The following is a 22,628-nucleotide window of genomic DNA, read 5'->3' as shown; positions in this document are numbered from 1 at the left end:
TCCCTCGCGTATCTCAATGAGCTGGCGGCGAAGGACTATGCAGCAGGAATACAGAAACTTGTCACACGTTATGACAAATGCCTTAATTTGCTTGGAGATTATGTTGAGAAGTAGTTTAAAGTATCCTCTTTCAAATAAAATTTTTTATGTTTGTTAATATTTACTTTTGTGTCTTTATTTCACGAACGGGTACTACTTTCCGGATGACCCTCGTACATCGAAGATAACTAAGCTGCTGGCAGGGGAACAAAGGAGGATATCTTGCATTAACAAAATGTTCCCAGCTAACGTCGTGAGACAGAAAAACCCACAACTTTGAGGCATGGATTACCGTATCACATATCCGAAATAGGGACAATTCACCAGTGAAAGTTATTCAGATACATGAAAATAACACCCGTGAAAAATGTCAGATAATTTCGGTCGTGAATAGGAACCTTTGGGAAGATATTTTAGACTCGAAGTAATGGAGTGAATAAAGTTTATTATTGCACTGCAGGAGTAAACTTGAGAGATAACAGTTCATTCGATAGCACTTTTAAAGTCTTACGAAAGAATTTAAGGCAGTAAGTGAATCAGTATTGACAATGACAGGCAAAGGAGTAACAACAGAAGGTTAGCCGTAGGCACTCGTAGTTTTTCATTTTCAAATTTGAGAACCGGCGAGAAAGAAGGGCTAGAAAGGGCGGGGAGCTGGATAAACATTATTCGTGGATCAAACTGCGAAATACCGATAGCCATAGTTGAGCTGAACAAATATCAGTGTGAGACGTACGGGAAAAATATAAATCGCAAGGAACCAATGAGATCCCAAGAAAATATAAAGTCAAAAGTGAGGGGGACCTACATTAGAGAGAACAGCTGGGACATCGTTTGACCTAGGTCAGTGAGAACTTAATGACAAATACTGAGTAACGAAGCAAAGAAAATAGTTGTGGAACGTAGTGTAATAAGATTCAGACACTTTTCTACGTGATAACCAAACCATTATGAATACTAGTGAGACAAATTGAATTTGATTAAACCATATTTGTTATCATTTATCAATATTATCAATCAGTTATAATCATACAGTTAGACTTCCAGTTCTCTCCGTAAGTTCTCAAGGAGGATAGATAATGAAATCTATCCTCTCCTTAGGAACAAGCGAAGGTTTCGCCAGACATGAAAAGTATCTACAGACGCATTTAGGCCAATAATTCACAATAGGCAGATAAGAGTGCATCATCTAATCAGTGCTCATAAGTCCAAAATAAAAACGTCAAAGAGTAATCAAGAAACCATTGCCAGTCTCGCCAGAGAGTGCATAGGATGTAACAGGATTTAAGACTTCTAAGTCACCTTGCACTTTGAAGACATTTAACTAAAGAACAACACACAAACGCAACTAAGGTGGCATTTCAAAATTTTCACCCTCGAAAGTAAATGGCTTACTATCCCCGCTCCAGTCGTACGGATTTTTTTTTCAAGAAAAAGGAAACCTATTAATAATACCACCTCGCCAGCAACTTTATTATTGATTCATCGAATAAAAGAGTCCTTAAAACAGAACTAGCGTGCCCAGCTCCTTCCACAGACGTGCATTGGGTGGTTCAAAGATCAGAGAGAGAGCGACAAAAAACGCAGAAGTCATCCGAGGCGAAAGCCTCTGCCCCATCCTACGAGAACCACGAGCACAACATATGAGTATGATCCGCTCTCATTTCCCGGGAGGGCATTCCGGCAAATTTTCGCCGGCAACGTAACCGAGAAGGGCAAACCGTCAGGAGCACACGGCAAGACAGGGTGACTTGCTTCAAACCGGAAATGCGCAGCGATCCCGAGACCATAAACGACTAGAGAAATGCATTAAACAAATCACGAATCACTCCAGATATAGTCATTTCAGAACTGGAAAGAGCGGACGTCAAGGTAGTTTAACGGAGCCTGCCCTGACCTATTTAAAGGTAATCGTCTTCTGCCTTTTTCTACGCTCTGCTCTCCAATTGCCGACCGGGAGGAAAGAGGCTGGCGGGGAACAATGGCCTCCGCCACCACCATTCTCCGCGTAGGTCAAGGTTACATTGCCATTGAATGCACTCCGCGACACCATGCGCCGCGCGGTTCGTCCCCCGTGTTTTCACTTTTAATAGGCATGCCACCACACTGCCAGATAGGTACATCGAATCAGGGGATTGTTGGTAATATACATATACAAGACCCGCGAATAATCTTGAGTATGCTCCTCCCATTGGAGACGTACCAACCCCTTAAGTACGCTGCACAAAACCCAGTCCATTTATGCATCAACATTGAAATTAAAAATATATTTATGATTCTTGCACAATAAAGACGAACATGCTATACACACTACGTCCCCAATTTGAGTTCTCCAGCTCGGAACGTTTGACTGATATCACTGTGGCCAACAACGTATAAATGCAGAGAAATTTAACATACATGCAGGAGTTATGAATGGAATTAAATAGAAAATAATATATTTCATCAACAAAGAATACACAAATAATATTCCGAAACTATTAAGAGGGCCACGCATAATAGGCGTTGAGTCTTCACGTCATCATATCGTCAAGCCGTCATTCGTGTTCGAGCTCCACTTAAATAACTACATTCGTCGGAACGACCAAGCCAAGACGAGTTTTCCTAAGGTTGGCGGAAGATTTTATCTCCACCGCGTTGCCCTATATTCCAGGAGGTGGCTGGCTAGGTCAATAGTTACACGGAAAGAGAAAACAAAATCTTTCACATGGTTAAGCTGTCAATATTTGACAATATTTCTGCAAGTAAAATAATGCCGGGGAAACAATCTATTTACTCATACAGGGACGTTAAGGCTTGTCAGCAGTCGTTGCCAATATTCAAATAGCGCGGATTCCATCGACTTAATGCGGTTTGAAGTAGATTACCCCAGGACGTTACGAGTACTACGCGATTGGTGCGTTGCCGTAAAGCGGTCAAGAATTTTAAACACGTGACCGTTATAAACAACGCCTTAAGCTTATCACCAGGTAATGCCAACGGGAAGAGTGAAATAGATTTTTCCCACAGTTAAAACGAAAGTGGGGAAATAAAATTGGCGAAAGAGCACACTCGTCACATAAAATCTCTCCTGAATTCCTGAAAGAAAATGAATGCAATTTGAATTAACGAAATCAAATTATTTAAAAATTGTTCATCGCATCCCATATTAGACGCTAACCATAAGAAGACCTAATCGGCAGTAAGGAAAAACCTACGTGTTTCACAAAATGAACCCTGAAACACGAAACTTCATCACTAGGCGCCGTAAACATATTATAACAAACATATTCCCCAGTGGGCTTTTGAAATATGGAGTAGATTCACGTTTCGTACAACGGTTTCCCTAACTTAGATAACCATAGATGAAATTCAATAGTAAATAACTACACATGAATTAGACAAGGTATGAACGTCCAACGAATTACGATTTGAAATTCGCCCCACCCGGATCACAATAAATAAATTGTCCTGGAATAAGTCAGTATGCATGCACACTGTGTTGAGGTACGCCATTGAAAAATCTTAATTACGTGAACACCATATGCTGAATCAGACAATGAGCGCTTGCCATATCGTATCAACAAAAAAGACAAAACCACGCGCTATATCACGATAATAAGCAACCAAAAAATGCAAATTTCCAAGGCAGTTTTTTTGTTTACCCAAGTTTGTTTGTTTCCGCCGCATTACGTGTTTCAGTAAAATTTCAATGCCAACATATTCGGCCATTATTTTCTCACTTGGTTGATTCACGTCAATTGCCTTAGGAAAAATAACACCACTATCGCCAAAACCCTCGTTCCGCCAAGATCACCACTAATAGACCACCACATATTCGCCAATCTTCAACCGCCCTGCAAGCAATTTTTCATCCAGAATGGTACTATCACTGCAGAGTGAGACAAAAAAGCATCTAACAGGGCCGCCTCTATTTACAAATACCCGTGGAATGAAATCGATGGAGCCCAAACTAAGAAGGAGACGAAAAATAAAAATTGACGGTCACCGACTGAATCCATTTAGCGACGTGTCTCGGGGAGGAAGAGCGGGGGGGGAGGAATATCGTTGCACTTGTTGCACCGCTGAACCAAAGGTCAGTGTAGACGGTTCTTCGCTCAGCTCAAAATAATAAGTTGGCAGCGTGTCAGCGACATTCCCGGGGAAGAGCTCTTCCAGAGTCCAGCCCCACGTTGCGATTTTCACGTGAATTTGCGAAAGACAACACTAAGGAGCACATAAGAGAGCAACATTTCACCCTAAAAGAGACTCCCAAAGGCGGGGAGAAACGTCGAGCTTGGAAAAAAAGCCGTAAAAAAAACCAAAAATGGCCCTTCGGGTTCATCGGTTGAGAAAAGCTTTGAGGCATCATAAAAATTGCTTTTGAGTTCGAACACAAGGATTTCAGAATGCAAAAATTGTTCGCCATGATCGGGACAAGGCGAATGACTTACGCATTGTGTTTTGCCCATAATTGGTTTCGATTTGCTTTGAAGTTCATTCAATACGAATTCAAACAGGATATACTTTAAGAGTATTTTCTCTTAATAAATGAAAAAGAAAAACTTTGTTCCAATCCACCACTTTATTTCAGGTACGACTAATTTCGACGCTACGGCGTCGAAACTAGTCGTACCTGAAACGGCGTCATCCTCAGGTACCTGAAATATAGTAGGTACCTGAGGATGACGCCGTAGCGTCGAAATTAGTCGTACCTGAAATACAGTGGTGGATTGGAACAAAATTTTTCTTTTTCATTTATTAAAATGAACTTCCACAAAGTTGAGGCTGAAACTATTAAGTATTTTCTCTTCTTCGGGAATATGTACTATCAGTGGACCAGTAAAAAAAAAACTAACAGCAAACAACCTAACTAGCCAGTTAAGTAATCACGATTGGAAAACTTGATGATGATGCTCATGTGATCTTCAATCCACAGACGAGATAAGTATTCAATCCTGGGGCTGGTAAAAAATAAACCGCAAAGATACGAATACGCATGGATTTCATATTTAGCGAAAATTACCGGCCGACTACTTAAGCATCATACGACGCCATTGAATGCACTCGAGTTGCCTTGCATGATGCACTGTGAGAAATAAAAACACTAAGTTGCTCTAAGGTAGAGCAAATTGCCGAATGATAACATCTTCGAGGTAACCTCATTTATAAAAATGATTCAACACAAAGAGCGACGTTTCCAAACAGGAAGTCATTCTTTGGCGTTATTTTCTTTCGAATTGCGGATAAATTCCTTGAGGAGAGGAATAAGAATAAACGCTGGCATTAAACTCCAAGCAGACAATAGGACGAAGATGATACTTCATAAACAAAATTTGAACCACGCCATTCCAACAAAAAACATTGCGCCACATAGCGAGGAAACGGAGAGGAAATCGAAGAAGGGTGGGCGAGTGAGAGCAAAACGGTTTGCATTCCGCAGAATAAAAATTATACCCCCGTGAGACAGATGCGATTGGAAAACTCGCGTGCCAATGGACGGTGGAGAGCAGGAGATCCCATGTCATAATCCCCCACGATTAGGAGAGATCACATGACCACTCTCATCATATCTCCACCACGCATTGATTGAGTGGCTCGAGGCAAAGGTGCGACAGAAATAAAAACACTGAAACGACACTCAAAACAATGATAATAAACTCGTTGAGGAGTGAGTGACAGAGGCGTAGGGTAAAAAAGAATGCTTCTCCAGGAATCTACAGTTTTCGTGGGAGCAAGAGATGACAAAGAGCAAGTGCTTAAAGTTAATTGAGTTTACACTAATAGTCGGATGCGACGGCTAAATTTAAACGAGGCGCACGTAAATAAAACCATTTCACACGTTTTCACACCACAAAACATTTACTGAATCGTACAGGCGTAGGCGAGTAATCATTAAAGAGGAGAGAATAGAAAGATAGAGAGAGCTACAATCAACTGATTTCCTAGCTGAACGACGAATCACAAATACGTACACGTATTTCTACCGCTGACGAAGAGGCCGCCCTTACTCCTCGACTTGCCCAAAGTGTTTTCCTCTGCGTAAAAAATTCAAAATAGTATAAGACCTTAATTGTCGTAATCAGTCGTGGCCTAAGTTAATAACGACAACATAATCGCACACCGAAAGCGAGATTGGCAACAGGAGCAAATGAAAGCGGTACACTTTCACCTTTTATATTCCGCCTTCACCCGATACAGTATCTACATGGCGATAACCACTGTAATTTCATACGGAGAAAGAGAGCGCATATCTTTCGCATCGTCCACCCTGAAAACATCGACAAAATCATGGTGCACTTGGGTGTAAAAGACTTTAGTTACATCTTCGCACTTTAAACTCATTGGGTCCGAATTGGAAAATTCGTGTGCCGACGATACCATCGACTCACCAAGTGCTTGGCCCTTCATGTCGCACATGTAACCTTTCGCCAGTGACGGCAGCAGACGGTCGCTTCCGTAACGGATCTGTACTTGGCGCGACGGGGAGTCTGGTTAGCGGGCGAGATGCACAAGAATGCATCGGGAATAAATAATGCAGGAGTCGCGGGAGGCAATCGGCAACTGCCATTTCTTCCACTCACGTTTACGAAGTCTTTCAAACCGAAGAATTTATAAACCAAGACCATGGAGATAATACACGAACTGGCACGATGACTGGGATTCTCCAAGGAAGTATTCATTAGAAATGGCACGATCAAAATAGTTAACGCTACGCAAATACACGATGATAATTTAGAGCAAGTACTAAGACAATGACTCGTATATTATAAATATATTTAAATGAGAACTATAAAGTACAGTTTCGGTAACATCGGGGTACAAACGAAAAGAGAAAAAATTTATTTTGCAATATACGTTCATAAATTGAGAAAAGATACCTTAAATATACAAGGTAAAGGCATATCATTACCTCACAGTTAATAAAATATCTATTTCAAACAAAGACAATACTGGGAAAAATCTGGTCAAAGCTGTTTGGAATCCACGGTAGTAGCACCGTGAAGTCCTCGCCTGCCAACCCAGAAACCGAGGGGTTCGATTCGCACCGCAGTGAGTTTTCCTCCACTGATTGCCTTGGATGGTCGTATTTGTCTGTCATATTATATTCTCGTATATAATTCGATTTAATTGCAAACAAATAAGGGTTTTTCTTAATTAGCGCTATATAAAAAAAAGAAATATTTTTTTAAACCTTCATGAACCGGCTTGCAAACCAGTTCCATTAACGTTCGGGCAAAAAGAAATTTCAGCGAGTAAGATCTGAAACTTTTCCGGAGATTTGAGAGTAGAATTCCTCGACTCTTCCACCAAGAGAGAGTCTACATTCTGGCCGACGTTTCGATACTCGACTTTCGATTTTAATAGATTATTTCCGCACGTCAAGGTACAATGAAATAACTTCAAAGGAGATTATAAATTTTGAAGACATTAACAAAACATAAGAGAAACTCCGTTTTAGGAGAAGCTCCTCTAAGGGGCAGGCAAACAACAAAGGAAAGGCGCTACTAAATAGCAGCGTCGGTGGAAAACACCAAAAGCCTCTGGAAACAACATAAGCGACATTTGCGGTTGGGACAGAAATAAAAATCAACCGCTGCTGAATCTTCGAACACCAGCAACGACTATTCCATCCGGTTTGACGATACCAGAATACTTTCCTGTCCCCTAGGCTATTGGGATCGCCTAGTAAAAGAATAACTTTAAATTCGATTAGAGAAGAGAAATTCCTAATCGGGATTCTGGGTATTTGGAGCTGAGCATCGAAAGGTGAGCCAGACTAGAGACTTACCACGTTGAAGACGAGAGGAATTTCTACAGAAACTTCACAAAGTTTATGAAAATTGGCTGGGCCAGGACGGAATTTAGTTTCTTTAACTATGAGAATTTTAGTTTAAGAAATGAATATATGAACTAATGCGTATAGGGTATCTCATACTCATTCCTGAATAATAAATATACTATGCATCACAAATGCAAAAACAGTCAACAGAAGTCATTTCTCACTAGGATACGAGTAATCAACGTGAAACAAACACCAACAAATGAACTTCTAAAGTACGAGTACAACGATCCGGCACCGAGATAGCTCAGGACAGTCCAATTAGTCGTAAACCTATTCAATCAGTTGGGCCGTCCCCACTTTCGAGAAAATAACTATAATTTTCAAATGGAAAAAAGACAAAATTGAATGAAAAATCATTACTTAAATCGCCTCTCAACTCAGTAAATGTGGGGAATTCGTAAAAAAAATTAATCAAGAGCAACTGAAACGTTATGTGATAATCATTGTTGACGGCGTATAGGTACGGTAACCCGATCTCTTCGACAAGATATAATAGTTAATCCTCCTATTTATACATTTAATTTCCATTTAGTGAATTTTGATAACGGAGTGGGAAAAAACGCTGGCAGATATACTTTCCATTCACGTAAACAAAACAAGCGATAAAAATTAAGTTTCAGGGGACAAATGCACCAAGAGGGAGATGTTGACTTCTACTCGGATACAGAGTTACCTACAAAATAAAGCTCTGCGGAGGGAGGAAGAACCACTCAAAAAGTTGCCAGGTCTTTTTCCCCCACCACTTTTAGCACGCAACCTAATCAATTAAAAATGAATACGTCACCATGTTTCATAAAATGTACGACCAAATTATTAAGCTTAAATTAATTCACAAAAATAAACTACTCATTATTTATATTTTAAATGGGGATCGAGATGGTGCGGGGGCTAACGTACTGGCTTCCCACCCTGAGGGCGCGGGTTCAAATCCCGGCGGTGTTGAATATTTTTCAGAGGTATCTCGATCCCTACTTGAGGTGCTTTGTGGAGGGCACTTTGAGTGAGTACGCCGTCCGTCGGATGGGACGTTAAACTGCGGACCCCTTGGCGCCTTTCGTAAAGAGTAGGCTAATGCCGACGCCGGGTTTCTCTCCACCCTTCATCCTTTCCTGTCCATCCCCTATGGCGCAAATGACCTTAGCTGTCGGTCGCCTCCCCTAAAAACTACTACTACTACTACTCAAATTTTAAATTTCGAAAACAATATTCAGATTAAGGGAATCAAATTAGGAAAATGACGCGAAACATTATGAAAAGGATATTGGCGAACCTAATGTATGTAGAAATATTTATACGTTGACAGTACGTAACTCAATCAAAAAAAGGGCGAGCCATATAACAGTGAAGCGCGTTTGTAATGCCGGACAAATACAAACGCCTTGTCACCGCAGTTTAAAAAAAATCCCAGGATATTTTCGCAATTTCCAGGGTTTTCAGACACTTTCAAAATCCAAGAATTGTATAGATTTAACCGGTGGCCAACCTAGACACGAAGCCAAGCGGCCTTTCCAGCGGAATGTCTCCCGCGGCATCACAATGTCGCCCAACGACCTATGCCGACTGACCGGGAGCCCCCAAGAGTTACCAACTCGCTAGGAAGAGCAGCCGACAAAAGAATACAGACTGGTAAGAATAAAACCTACGCAAACCCATTAATCTTCATGCAGCCAACAAATTTCCTTCGCCGGATTAATCCCACCATAACTGTATGGTTAAAAACGAGAGCGGCATGAGATGATAAGACCTCGACATTGACGGCCACATAAGTCTGCGCGTGACCAAAATTTGTACTTAGGAATATTAACATTACAGCATTGTCTTATGAGTCACCTGATTAAAATTATGCAAAGCACTCTGGAATGAGATTTTGTTAAACACGGACAAAGTATTTGATGAGCCTCTCATGAATGTCACGATTTTACACAATCGGTTACTCAGGAAAAGGGCTAATGCGGAGCTTTGCAGTAAGCGTTGCCCAATCCGAAACTTTCAAAACACGAAATTATATAAAATCATGGATTAATTTGATACATTTCCCCTGAGAACCTAAAACTATTAGGATCCCAAGCGCATAATATGAATTACATACAAATAATATATGTTTCAACCAGTACCTTAGAAGGATTACACATACGCGTCACCTTCGATAACTTAGTATTAAATACCGTTTAAGTCAGGCTCCAAATTTACAACAAGTCATTAAACATATATAATGTGACCCCAAGTCATTAATGAAGAGTTAATTTTCATATTTCACGTAATCAAACGTAGAATTTCAGAATCAGTAATAACTTTAATTTGTAACAGCATGTACAGTTCAGCTAAATTTATTACTGGAAAATCAAAAAGACAGCAGAGCGTAACAATATATTAATGCCACTAAAGGAACGAAACTAAAAGTTTTTTAAAACATTCTTTCTAGGTTTCGTTATGGTATAACATCTTCAGGTGAACCTGAAGATGTTATACCATAACGTAACCTAGATCGTAAATAAAATTTGGAAACATGGGAAAACCAAGTTAGTTATTTTTCAATTTCGACTTTAATATTTTCCAATCCTTCACGCCAGAAACAGTTTTAGTTTAGGGTAAATTCTTATAAAGTTTAAATACATCCATGCCACTTTTTATTCAGCTGTGGAAAGGTATTCCCAACCCGAAATTTAGCGTGCATGACCCTTTATTTATCGCCCTTGATTTTGAAATTCACTTACAGTTGATTTCAAATGTCGATAATAAGAACATTTTATCCTTTCATCTGAGGGATTTATCTCAATTTTATCTCCTTAGATTAATTAGTCTAGCCCAGTACAAACGATTTAACATTTTTTTAAACCACTATATACGATTAAATCACATATACGATTGCAACGAATGACGTATCAACCAAGGTATGGACATGACAATTCTGACTAACCAAAAATTAGGTATTTTAATAGTCTCCGGCAATGCTATATTTCCTAGAAGCAACAGTTGACAACCTGCTCCATATTCCTATGTCTCGCTTCGCCCATCGACAATTCTCCAAAGCCAATTACCAAAAGTTCGAAATTAGATTTTTCACGCGTGCGCGATAAGCGATATTATCAGATGCACATACTCCCCTCCTCTTTCACTATCATGTGGGCCGATTATAGCATTTCTAGAGGTGCGCTAAGCAGATGTAGGAAAGTAGACGTGTCCATGATAAACTAATAATATCCATGTGTCGAATATTGATTTCCCCCGGTTTCACTCACCAAAATGCCCTCCTTTCTTCGGTCGCAGATTCTCAAACCCTTCTCCGGCTGTTTTCCAAGATGTCGGAATGTCAAATTCATTTTAATTCATGTAAAATTATTCGGTTAATTGAATCAATGCGAAGGAGAAAAACAAACGTAGACGTAATGCAAAGGTTTTAATAGGCACATTACAGCCAATAATATGCAGTAGAATCTTAAAATTCAAAGAAACGAGTTCGAACAGAACTCTCTATTTTTTTGAAAATTCTCAAAGCATCACCAACAGCGCAAACATTTTCTTGAGGATACATTTTCCTAACCCGAATACAGTTGTATAAGAGCTGTAACAAATTCTTCCTGACGATTATCAGTTTCTATGATTTCCAAACGTTTAGCCAAGTCAATATTTAGACCAGGGCGAGATATACCAAGCCTAAACGATTGAATACAAGAGAGACACCTAATGATCGGATTACACTTAAGGGAGAACACGAATAAAAAAATTAAGTGAAAATACGATGAATAATGACGCCCCTTTTGAAGTCTTTATGATGCCAATTTTTTTAGGTGAAAAAACAAAAAAACTTAACAGCAAATCTGTTGACATCATTCACTGATTATTTTAATTAAACTCAATGAACTATTGATTCGATTCTAGGAGCACAAGGCGTCCTACTCCGCCCATTTCTCAAGCAATTCGCCAAAGATTGTAAGGCACGCAAGAGAGGCTCTCTCTCCTATTCCCCCTCTCGAACAAAAACACTGACTCCGGCGAGAGACGGGAAAAACCCAAAGAATACACTAATGGGGAGGCAAGGCTATCAACCCATCGGTTCAGACGATTAAATACGACCTCGGCGGTTGTCCCAGGGGGGAGAATAATTCCACAAGAAGTAATACTTGTTGAGCAATGTCGAATCCTTTTGAATTACTTTCCGTCGCGAGCGCGGTTGGTAATATTCTACCATATTTAACCAAAAGAGGTATCGACGCGCGATACGTCATCACCCTTACGCCAATACTTGGCGTGAATGTTGCCATAATGCCCCTAATTATGCACATTTTTCAAGCAAACAACGCACAAGCGACCGGGTAAAATAATATATAATCATTAAAAACAACTTTGAAAAAAATAAGTTGAAAATGCAACGAAACTTGGAAAAAGAACATGGATTTTCCGATATTCCATACGTAGGCACATTAATTAAAGTAGGGAAACCAGTGCAATGACTAATCGCATTCCTTGAAAAAAAGCACGAGACATTATAGAATTAACTTTCTAGAATCTTATGTACGAACAACACGAATGGTATTCGACAATTCGACCAATAATAAAAGTCATAATCGGATACCAATTTTGGACATCATGAAATAGAAAACCGCCAAATAAAAGATTAGATTCATCTTTCAAACGTAAAACATACATATGGAAGTGCATTAAGTCTGCTGCATGATTTTATTCTACCAAATAATTCACTTTGGTATTGAATTTCTCCGTCATCAGAAACCAGGAATACAATGTAATCCATTAAATATAAAATGAGACAAATTGGAACGTACTCCATATTCAACCTCCAGCACCTGAGTACAGACCGATTATTACGTAACGGCGACCTTCAATACATCAACTGTTAAGTGAACGGAAAATTATATCCATTACAGCAAAAACGCCCCGACATACCCTTGGTCCCTTTCCGCGGAGAACTTCCTGAACGGGCTATTCCATTCACAGGTTGCTCACGCAGTCAGCTGAACATAGCTGCAGTACAATGTACAAGTTCCAAAAATGGATTGATGGTGCAAGTGCCAAGACATTAATAACAACCGAGGCACACTTCCTCAAAATGCAAAGTTCAACCCCTTACAACTAGTCTTATGAAATACTCGAAAGCTCCCTTTCAACAGAAAAATGAAATAGATTGACAGTCCAGACAGGGTCCAACATCCAAAATGATTTTAGTCCCGCGGCGTGAATTGATAAATAAATATGTCACCGACTCCAGGGGACGTGGAATTGGTGACTCAGCGTGAGGAAGATGGGCACAGACAACTCGTCATGTTGCAATGTGGAGGCATGACAAAAACTACGAAGGGCACGAGACGGTGGTGGCGTGCGATAGTGGTGCCCTAGTACTTTGTCCCCAATCGCCCCATCCCCTACCCGCTCAACTTGCACTTTCCCCTCGGGACATTGATACGCGTAACACTTGGGGACGGATATTGAACACGCGTCGGGCATTCAATGTCCCTCACTCCATACCTCGTCCCACACCACATTATGAAACGGGAGTACGCACTGAGTGTCTCTTATCAGACCGGGAGGGGCAGACTCCAGACGATCTCCGAGAAAAAAAATCAACCTCACCCTTTGGTAACCAAGGGCCAAAGGAAATTAAGCGCCGACGGACAATGTGGATGGAAAACCAAAAGTCCATTAAGCACTCGCGTAAATTATGAACATTTATTCAATGAGGCAGATTCATGGTCACGATCATTCGCGAAAGTAAATTCGCTTTTTCAATTCGATACCGGACAGTGATACGAATAATACGAAACCAGGGCATCCGTATAAAATCCGCAACATTCCGCGAAATATTAATGCAGCAGACAAAAATTTACACCTTTCTAGCATTAAATTTCTCGTGATTTTAGATAGATCAATGGCGCTTCATGAAAACCATTTTTTTAGTCGAACCAGCACTTAAATAACTCGTGTCTCACATATTGGAGAGATACGCGAACGTTAATCTAAATAAATTTAACCGCATTTCGAGGAGAATACCAAGAATCGGCGCAATAGGCAGCGAGAAAGGTCTTAGGGGTACGACGGAAGGGGTATTTACTGCAAACGGGCCAACTAAAGATATCGGTAATTTCGACGCTACACCCCGAAAGAAATAACCTCTTAGCCTAAAAGAGGAGATTTTATATTTTAAATGACATGGTACGTATGCAATTAGAAATACCAATCAATCATTGCTTTAAATTTGAAAAGCATTTCGACCGTTGCGCTCTTCAGACGGACGACGATAAGCATCGATTCCTTCCGTTCCCAAAGACAGGTAAACGTTTCTTAATCATGTAATCGCCCTTAATTAAGCTGCCCTCCAAGCTGATTCTAGACGCAAAAGATCTGCCGCTGTCTCCGATGGAACAGGTTCCACGATTTTGGTTTCCCGCTCCCTTGAGCGTCATCGGAGAGGGATCTCTCGCGGGGATACTGCGAAACTGAACCGCTTTGCTTGGAAAACCTTGGGACGCGTCGAATTCCTTTCCGCTTCATTAAAAACCGGTCATCCGGGATCAGAGGGCATCGCCGGCAAGGAGTGCAATCAAAAAGTACTCGAGCGTAGTTCCTCGTATTTCAAAAGAAATACTCCCAAAGAGTTTGAACGAATTTCGCGACGGAATAATCTTGCAAAACCACGCTGGCGAAAGTGCGAAAGACTGGCTGGGCCATCAACCGTATTAAAAATACACCGCGTCAAAAAATACCCGGAGGTAATAAAATGCGTAATTATAAATACGCCGACCTAATTCTTCTCTCGCAACCATTACTTGAGTCGACTCAACAGCTATAGGAAGAAGGATGCATATTATACCTAAAATAATACACCAAACCACGAGAAAAATGTCCATCGTAAATGATATCAGTAAAAAGACAGTGGAAATGAGTCCGTCGCCAATGCAGCCACAAATAAAATGTATAATATTCAATACAGACATTATAGAAATGGGCTCCAACCAATGCACTGGGAAACTTACGACTTACTACCCCTGCCTCTTAAGATCTAGAACATTTTAAAATTTAGAATAAACATCCTAATTAGGTATTCGTCTCCTCCGGAGATATTAGTACATACACTAAATTTCCCGAATGAGGCCGTCAGATCCCATTTACTACAGATATACTATATATTCTAAATGGAGTCTAGCGAGAGCATGATGTAGCAACGTTCATTGGCCTAAGATTCATTTCTGCCGACAATGCGTCCAAAGAATCCCATTTTTTATATCGACGTGAGGAAAATGGGTTCGTAATTACCGTGATCCTCCCTGTCATCACCCTTGAAAATATTCGTCACGTGTGCGGTCTTCCAAAACCTAGTGACATGGTATTCAGCGAATGATTTATTGAATATTACTTCAAGATACGGCGAAATATCACAGCTAATAGTTTTAACAACCTTATATTTTCGGGACTTTGGGATTGCATCTTTATTTTTAGTAATACGATACTTTCTGCAGCTGAAAAACCAGCACGGTTTCCGAAATGGCAAACCCTGCGAGACAACTTTGTCGTGTAGACAAATATGCCATGTATATGCTGTAGAGGATGGATAGAAGTAGACTGACTGGTGACCTAACACCCACAACCATCCTTCGTCCTTGCGACACCTCGCCTTTTTTTAAATTTATATTAATACTAGAGCTATAACGATTCGAATGAAATTAACACTAACGCCCTGTACTCAAACATGGAATCGACTTCGCCACTATGGTGATATCTCCACAGTAACTTATGACAGCTGCAATAATGAGAAAGACAAGACGTTTCGACAACGTAACTTCTTCATCAGAGTGGTTTCTGAATTGGATTATGGCGAGTCCCTAGTTTCGGAGCGGGTCAATAATTAATGAATTCAACTAAAACTAACCCAACGCCGGTTCTCCAGTAACTATGACTAAAATCAACTTTCACCATTTCAATTGCCACCCAAAAATAAATTGCATCCTGTTTTTAAAGTTTCGTGATCGTCAAAACGCTGTCGTGCCCACTAATACGTTGGTACTACCACACACTACTCCAGCGTCCAAAAAAACCAGGGTGACGACCACAATATAGAACACAAAAAGTTGAAATAAGTCATCCCCATAGTCTAAAATAAGGATGTCCCAGCGATCCCTTGCTTCCAATTATACCGGCGTGCGTAGAATACAAATCCCTCGAGGAGCAATTTTCACAAACCTCGTGACGTGGGAAAGGGTCTTATAAAAAAAACATGAAATTAGGAAGACCTCAGCCGAGCCGCGAAGGAAAAAAATGGAAAAGGAACGCGTGATTCGCACACGTGGAGCTGAACCAATAGAGACAGCCGACGTGTTCCGGGGCGGGGAGGGAGTAGCGGAAGGAAGGGCATTGGGAGGGGGGGGAGATTACGGGGCAGAGGAAGGAGGACGACCCTGCACGCAGGCCGAGACCGCGCCCACTCTCACCGTGACTCGGAAGAAGGGAAACCCGCGCGCCAAATGAACCCAGTGGCATTCCTCCTTCAGTCACTTGCACCCCGGTTGGAGGGGCGACGCCACGCATGCATCGGTTCTGGAACCCTACCTTCCACCCCTGGGTCGTTCGAGTGAAAGGGACAGTGAGGAAGACCGGAACAGAACTTTTCGTAATCGTGGAAACGGAATGTAAATTGTAACAATAAGTGGTCTTCGACCAACTACTCCAGATGCGCCACGTGACTGGAAAAGTTAGTTGAACTCGTGGATAGATAAGTGACAATCGTGAGTAAACCGATCCGTCCACTCCGTTGAGGCCATATCAGGATTTCCCACTTACGCACGTGTTAGATAATGGTATGTGCGCACAAGAAAATCGGCAATCCTTGGCGCTCGGCTCCTGATCAACTCTTCCTTTACACAAGCCTTCCGTTGCGGTGAACAGGGAATCAACCGTCACAAACTCAAATAAATCGAGCACTCAAGTTTAACTAACGAATGGAAGAAGTCTAAGAAAAATGAATGGAAAAATTTTCACTGTCTCAAGCAAGTTTTATCCATTCCAAAAAACGACATCTTATGCTTACCTTTTCAATTCTTATTCGAGGATATAGAAACATTTTCATTTTAAAACCTTTCCCTTATTGTTGAAGGCGGACATGGGAATCGGCGATATTCCATAACTAATATAATCCGTATTTGTGCGAATACTCTTAAGAACAAAGCCGTTAAGTGGACTTCAAATCACCTGAGAGAACATTTTGTAAAGAAACCAGTTTAAATTTTCATGTCAGGAAACATTAACTGCCGCTGTTAATTGACCCCGCAGCTCTCCCTCCTTAAGGGTGTGCTTCACCATTATCTACCACATAAACATCAACGCTAACCGGTAAATTCTAATCGGCGATGGACTGGATGAAATTACTGCACTAAGACCAAAAAACAGGAAACATTTACTGCCGTTGTCAATTGGCCCCGCAATTCTCCCTACTTTTAAAGGCGTTTTTCACCATTATCTACCACCTAAAAACATCAACGCTAACTGGTAAATTCTAATCGGCGATCGACTGGATGAAATTAATGCATTAAGACAGAAAACAGAGCTAAAAAGTGCATGTCCAAGGCGTAAGGAAAAAACCACGATCAAATGACGAAACTTCTTATTATTATTAAAGTATATTATGAAACTAATGTCAATCCACTTTCTGAAAAAAATTACACCCTAAATATTGCAAAACATCCGGAGGTCATACGCCGAGTTCTTGGGAGAGAGAACGACTGCCCTAGAGACGTGTCTATAAATACACAAAAGGTATTCTTGACAACACTCCAACGATGCATAGAGCGTTCCGAAAAAACCTGAGGGTATGACGCCAGTAATGTATACTGGAAGAGTGCCAACGGTTCGATGTCTTTTATCTGGGTTTTAAATAATTATATCAACTAAAATATTCAATAAAAACAATATTTATTATGGGGTCAGTTCCAAAGAGATAGATGAATGAAATCCTCCATTCTTGCCCAATCATCTGACAATCAATTGAATCAGGATGAATAAAACTGAAGTTTACTACAAATCATACCATAATTTTCTGGGCATATCAGATGTTCACTGATAATTAGTGGCCTCATAGACTACAAAACTATTGAATAAATGAATTATAGGCCTATCAATGGCATTCACGTTTCAAAATTCAAGCGCCGTTTGGGAGACTTGTTATGGGATATCATTTAAAAATAAACTGCCGTAAATATTGCGTCTTCGGTGAGACGCGCGCCTTAGCGTTCTTTAGGCAAGGAATACGCGCTCGCGAATTCCCCGCTAGGTTCGCACGTGAAGACGTCACGTGAAATATAAATGCGAAAATTACGGCGACGGAACAAAAAATGATCTGGGAAATGTCACATTATATTATTCTGAAAATGTTCGAGCGAGATATTTTTAACCAGGGGCAAACATTCACCTTAATGGCACGTTGTTGCAGCAGGTTTCATCAGCAAGCGCCAAGAACGTCGCAATATGAACACGGCGTAGGTAAATAGTGGAAGAAAAAGTTTCCACGAACTCTGCTTCAGGAAACGATCGATTATTATTAATCAGGATTCGACCCATCCGTAGTAGTCGCGCATCTTCCATCCCTAAACATGTATTAAAACCACCAAATTTTACCCAAAAAAATACCAAAGGGGTAGACTCGGAAGGTAATCTCGGTAATGGAGGCTAATACTACCCCCAGAATGATTAAGCCTAACCGCAAAAGGAATAGAGCAAAGAACCCTTATAAAAGTATACACGTATGAACGTTCGAAAATATAAATAGCAACAATCTCTCGAGAAGAAAAACGCCCAAATATTGAACAAAAAAACTAAAACGGAATCCACGACCAGTACGCTGGTCGAGGTGGTTACAAAAGGGACTGCGACGGTCTCCTGGCAAGACTGCAAGCACGTTGGGCAAATGCGAACCTGTGGTGACCTATGCGGAGAGCCAGAAGGCAATCTTACAGGGCGACTTGCCCGTGTAATTATATATCTGCGAAAAGATGTGCAATAGGACATTGGACAGATCTTTCTTCTGCCAAATATAACTCTTACTGCAGATACGTAACGATCAATAACATTATTAAGGGATAAAGTACAAACAAACCCCGTTAACAGGAAAACATGTTATTATCAGAGAACTGCCAGCAGTTAGCCGTTAATAAGCAGGCATTCGTATCGATTGAAACCCATAAATCACGGTGGAACTCACCCTTGCATGACAAGTGATATTCAGACATCAGGGTGTAGGGGCAGCAGCCTCCCCCTTTTATGCTGCCTGCTTTTTCCCAAAAATCAGTTTGGGTGAAGTTCTGTTCAGGGGCGTAACTCGGAGAGGTAAGAGTGGTTATCTTTCACCAGAAATGCGCGCATTAGATTTGCCATATGAATAATACATGGTCGAATGAAGAGATGATTGACTAGGAAACAGGAGTCTGGAGAGCTAGTCCAAACCAATCCGCGGATAGATGTCCCGTGATGATGATATAAATTATCCCGTCCATGAGAATGTACGGCCTTTAATACAGGAAACATTTCGCTTTTTATCATGCACGTGACATAAATAACGAAATGCTCAGTAATCTCTAAAAAAGAACTAGTACGCCAAGATCATTATTTTCACCATTTCAGTGTAATTACAGTTGATGGCGACAAAAATAAGTTTCCTAGCAGTCCACAAGTATACATTTGTAAGCGTATATTAAAATATTTATTAACACGCACTTTTGATCGTGCTGAGACTGCGAGGACGAGTACTGATTATTAAGATATTGATTAGAAATCGCCCCTAGCAGGTAAAAGGATGAAACTCAGAAATCATAGTCTCGTTTGGTTCAAATTATTTATTTACTACAATTAATCAATTTTATATATTAATAATGAGCTCTAACTTGGACCAAAATGCTAGAACGGCGTAGTTTATAAATCGCGGGATGTAATTGGATCCCAAAAGGCGGGCAAAGCAAGAAATTCCGGCTACACGTCACACACTCGCGAGCTCTCATTTCTCACCCTTTATGATAACAACTCGAGTGTAAAGAGTTCACAGCACTACGACTGCTGCTGCATGCGTGGCTTTTTCTAATACGGTATTTCATTACGTGATCGGCAAAAGACGTGCGAACGCCCAAGTGGACAACAACCTCGCACTCGGTTAACGGAGAGGCGATGGCGCGTGGGACCGCATCCCGGATGAGACGGAGGGAGGAAGTGAGGCAACAGGGGTGAATCGCTGCACCAAGTTCAAAACTCCCGCCCAGGGCGCCAACAGACGCCGCCTTCCACCAATGATACGCGTGCGCGAACATCACGCGATTCCCTTCCCGCAGGTCCCATTGGGTGGGGGAAGGGGGCGAAAGAGGTGACTTACCGTGGCAGGGGGGGGGGGAATCCGGAGAGACCCTTGGACGCAAAAACCTCCATCCATGACGCATCCGGGTTCAGCCTTCCTTGGGAGGAGTGGGCGGGAGCAAGACAGTAGCAGAAGGGGGAGGGGGCGACGATCCACTGCAGACGAGTTGGGGATTCTTCCCAGAGCATTAAGACTGCCGCTCCGAAATAGGGACGTTGACAATTTCGAAGTACCTTATCTCGACTTCACCCCGGACCCTCACCCACGCCAAATTTCGATTTTTCCAGAGCTCCGATAATAATTATCACTTACGTCAACGAAACGCTACCCACCACTTCCAGTGCGGCGCTATCGAATTTTGACCATTACCTCCTTTGACTGAGTTTCGCTTGAGAACGAGGTAATGCAATATGTCAAGATGCAGATTTCACAAAAAAAATATGCCGTCACCTTGCGCACGGCGGCATTATTAACCGGTAGAAACATATGAAAAAGAGCGACGGCGACAACTTCAAAACGCGTTCCAAGTGTCCCAATTTTCCCGGCGGTACCATAAATGTTTTCTCGAGGACCACATCAAGAGTTCGTCTCCACTCACGCCGCCCAAAGTTTTCAACAACTCCCGTGACGCTTGGAATGCAAATAAATTAAAAACCCAAGTCTGCGTCGAGGGCATGCCAAAGCAAATAACTCACGAAAATTTGAGTGGGAGTTCCCATTCATCGGAGATGGGCCCAACAAAATGTTGGGTCGGCAACTATATGATCCTTTAAAGTCTCTCCACCTTTATCTCTATACGAAAATAAAAAAAATCCAACAACGAATACACGAGATATTTTCAGATAATGGGTAAAATGTAAATGAATGAATTTTTCGCCGGCCCAGAAGGGTCATTGTAAATAATTGCATTCATTAAAAATTGTCATGCCACACAATATTATGACAGAAGCCACAGCAGGAAAATGTTATGAAAAACTCATAAATCCCAATTTCCCGTGTCAATCTCACACTGGCTTCATCGTAAAAAAAACACTTGGTCGGGAATATAAATAGAGCATTACATGCATCAATTATTACTTTAAATAAATGGTGGCCTCAACTTCCTCTTAAATACCACGGGGGTAAATACAACTTGCAGAAATTATAACAAAAAGCCACAAAGCTTCCTGACACGCGTAGTGTTGAGTATCTACGATGTTAAATGCATCAATACTTCAATAAGAAAACAATCAACTAGATCTGCACACCGGACGCACAGGCTACGGGGCAACCAATACTCATCAGGCTAGAATTCGAAATCGTCGACACATGTAACGACGCAGACGTGCGCAGAGAGAATTCAATACTGGCGAAATTTTAGTTACTAAAATTGGACATTCAAATGTATAAATGTTGTCAACACACTGAAAAATTAAACAAACTGCAAATCGTTTGAACTAGATAACAGTTTTACAATAGTGAACGTGAAACGGGCTTTTCCTCATCTCATCCCAAAAACACGATAGAATATGATAATTTCACACCCGCACGAACTTAATATTTTCATGCACATAAATATTTAGCACATTATGGAACGTTTATTTACTGGCAGTTCCTCTGAACATGAGTGGAATTGGGCATAGGTGGACTGTGGAAAAGCACAATCGATACCAAGGCCTGCGTGTTTCGTTAAGCTCCCGAGTGTACAGTTCGAAATTAACAACAAATACCAATGGAATTCTACAATGACACAAGTAAATTATTAATAAATAACGACTGGCAATATAAAATTCACAACTTTAACAAAACACTCCCTCCCTCAGATGTTCCAGTCAAACATGGGCGGATGATTAACACAAGATTTTTGGCAAAATAATTCAGAATTATAATAGAGTGACTCCAAACAGTGGACAGCAAACCAAATGTATTCCATAAATAGTGAACGTCCTGATACTATTTCAACTCCTTAAAAACAAGTTTATTCACACACTTCAACTATTTAAGAGGAATAATGCTATCACAAATAAACCGGCATGTGCAATTTGACAATAAAAAGGCAAGTATTCATTCATAAATTAGAGTAAACGCATCAAGAAAAGACAAGTTATAGTAAAGGTCCAACACAGGTATACGAGGTAAGGTAAATAATGCAAGAGAGCAACAGAAAATGTGAACTAATGACACTTACCGCTGTGCTTATGTAATCGTACACGTTCACCAGCCTACAAAATAACACCTAACAATTGCACACACACAGAGTGCAGATTCAAACCTCTTCTCAACCGAACCAACACACGATAAAACACCGCAAACCCTGCAGACTGATCAAGCTCGTGTCTTGAACGGGTGTTGGATCATCACTGCCTCGACCAATCACGTTGCGAGTTTTGGTGGGAGGGTAGTGGCGTGATTGCCGACGTAATCAAATGGGTGAACAATCGACAA

General features: G+C 41.0%; 1 protein-coding gene across 3 annotated transcripts in view; it reads right to left on the bottom strand.

The window, feature by feature from the left end:
- Nucleotides 1-22,530, bottom strand: part of Acsl (Acyl-CoA synthetase long-chain) — a 76,491-nt gene extending 53,961 nt beyond the window's left edge. For all 3 annotated transcript variants that reach the window (XM_071598106.1, XM_071598105.1, XM_071598107.1), the window contains exon 1: nucleotides 22,372-22,530. The gene's annotated coding sequence lies outside the window, so the exon portion shown is untranslated. The remainder of the gene's footprint in view (nucleotides 1-22,371) is intronic.
- Nucleotides 22,531-22,628: the final 98 nt, after the last annotated feature.

The sequence above is a fragment of the Hetaerina americana genome, unplaced genomic scaffold (genome assembly GCF_022747635.1).
Source record: "Hetaerina americana unplaced genomic scaffold, ioHetAmer1.1.p SCAF_9, whole genome shotgun sequence".
Taxonomy (NCBI): Eukaryota; Metazoa; Arthropoda; class Insecta; order Odonata; family Calopterygidae; genus Hetaerina; species Hetaerina americana.
This window is presented reverse-complemented; position numbering and strand designations above follow the sequence as displayed.